Source organism: Cebus imitator, unplaced genomic scaffold (assembly GCF_001604975.1).
Source record: "Cebus imitator isolate Cc_AM_T3 unplaced genomic scaffold, Cebus_imitator-1.0 Scaffold6, whole genome shotgun sequence".
Lineage (NCBI taxonomy): Eukaryota > Metazoa > Chordata > Mammalia > Primates > Cebidae > Cebus > Cebus imitator.
The window spans coordinates 5951982-5954547 of record NW_016107321.1 but is presented as its reverse complement, the minus strand read 5'-3'; positions in this window follow the sequence as shown (position 1 = coordinate 5954547).

The window sequence follows — 2566 nt, the reverse complement described above, 5'->3', positions numbered from 1 at the left end:
AGAAGATGTACTTGCTGCACGTAGTGCTGGAGTTATTATAAGGGAGATTTGTTTTAAGCTGGGTGCTCAAGGAAAGCTCCCTAGAAGAAATGATGAATAAACTATGATCTAGAGGGTTGTAGATGAACCAGGTCAATAGAGAGGGGAAGAGAGATGCAGGCACAAGAGAAACCAAAGTTTCTGGGTTGGGAAAAAGCCAGCAGTGCAGAGGCTGGAGACTGCACCAGGGCATATGTGTTATGGAATCTGACTTACCTTGGAAAACGGGAAGTCACTGAAGTGCTTTAAGCCAGAGAGGGGATGGGTTGAGCTGTGATAAGATATGATTTACCTTCCCCAAGACTCTCTGATCCTGTGCAGAGGAAAAATTTGGGGGCAGCTGAATTGGATTAGGAGTTAGGTGACTTGGACAGGAGGCTTGAGTGCGGCCTAACATCCCCTAACCCCGCAAAGAGTGACTCTTCTTAGCAAAAGTCAGCGTTTTGCTGCAAAAATAAAATAAAAGCTGAAAATGTATTTCCCAACTTATAAGGAAATGGAATACCAGCTACATTGAACCCAAATGATTTTTTAAACGTAATTGTTCCCCTGCGGAGTCTATAAGCTTCTTTTTTCTTTTTTGAGATGGAGTTTCGCTTTTGTCGCCCAGGCTGGAGTGCAATGGCAAGATCTCAGCTCACCACAATCTCTGCCTTCTGGGTTCAAGCAATTCTGCCTCAGCCTCCCAAGTACCTGGGATTACAGGCATGCACCACCATGCCCAGATAATTTTGTATTTTTCGTAGAGAGAGAGTTTCACTGTGTTGGCCGGGCTGGTCTTGAACTGCCGACCTCAGGTAATCCGCCCGCCTTGACCTCCCGAAGTGCTGGGATTACGGGCCTGAGCCAGCACACCTGGCCAACTACAAGCTTCTCAAAGGTGGGAAATGTGTATTATTATTCACTGTGTCTTCAGGCCCAACATACCAGAGAAACTGATTAAATGGTTGTCAAATACATGAAGAAAGCATGGTATGTTTGTTTGCTAGGGTCGCCATAACAAAGTACCACAGACCAGGTGGCTGACACACTAGAAATGTATTTTCTCATCTTCTAGGGGTAGAAGCTTGGGACCTGCTGAGTGCAGAGGCTCACACCTATAATCCCAGCACTGTGGGAGGCCAAGGAGGGAGGATCACTTGAGGCCAGGAGTTTGAGACCAGCCAGGAAAACAGAGCAAGACCCTGCCTCTATTTTTTAAAAAGAAGTCTGGGATGGAAGTGTGGACAGGCGGGCTCCTCCTGAGGTCTGAGGAAGGATCTGTCCAGGCCTCTCCCTCTGCCCTCTAGATGGCTGCTCTGTCATTTTCTTCCCAACCTCTTCCTCGATGTGTGTTTCTGAACCCCAATTTCCCCTTTATGACACCAGGCGTTTTGGAATAGAGCCCACTCTAATGACCTCATTTTAAGCTTGACTGCCTCTCTACAGACCCTATCACAATCCAAATAAGGTCACATTCTGAAGCATCGGGTGTTAGGATTTCAACATAGGAATCTGAGGAGATACAAATTAGCACATAACCCATGGGGCTGTGCATTTTGGTACCTGTGCGGTGTTAGAAGATCCCCTGTAACAACCTGTACCAGCAGCCAGCGGGCCCCCTCGTGGGCCAAGCCTGAGCAGAGTTGGTGGTGGGCAGGGCAGGGCAGAGAGCATGCCTTTTCCTGGTCTCATCAAACAAAGCCCATCTCATTTTCTTTCTTTCCTTTTTTTTTTTCTTTCAGATGGAGTTTCACTCTTACTGCCCAGACTGGAGTTCAGTGGCTCAATCTCAGCTCACTGCAACCTCTGCCTCCCGGGTTCAATGGAGTCTCCCACCTCAGCCTCGCAAGTAGCTGGGATTACAGGCATGTGCCACCATGCCCAGCTAATTTTGTATTTTTAGTAGAGACAGGGTTTCATCATGTTGGCCAGGCTGGTCTCAAACTCCTGAGCTCAGGTGATCTGCCAGCCTCGGCCTCCCAAAGTGCTGGCATTACAGGTGTGAGCCATTGCACCCAGTCCCATCTAATTTTCCTGAAAAGTCCCAAGCAAAGTATATAGATGTATAAACTGTTAGGGGTTGAATTGGTTGAATCCCACACACATACACAAAATCCTCTGTTAAGATTTAAGATGAGAAAATCCTAACTCCCCAGTATGTAGCAATGTGACTGTACGCGGGTCTTCAAATAGGTAATTAAAATTAGATCATTAGGTGTGCACTAATCCAATATGACTTGTGCATTTAGAAGGAGAGGAAATCTGGACAGACAGGTACGGGGAGACGACCACGTGAAGACACAGGCAGAGACGGTCACCTGCAAGCCAAAGTGAGAGACCTCAGAAGAAACCAGCCTTGCAGACACCTTCGTCTCAGACTTGTATTTGACAGAATGATGAGCAGACAGATTTCTGCTGTTTGAGCTTCCCGGTCTGTGGAATTGTGTGTGGCAGCCTGAGTCAACCACGAACCAAACTGGCCGGCACGCCTACTCTCAAAGCCCAGGTTTCATTTGATAATTCCAAACCGCAGCGCACTTCTTAC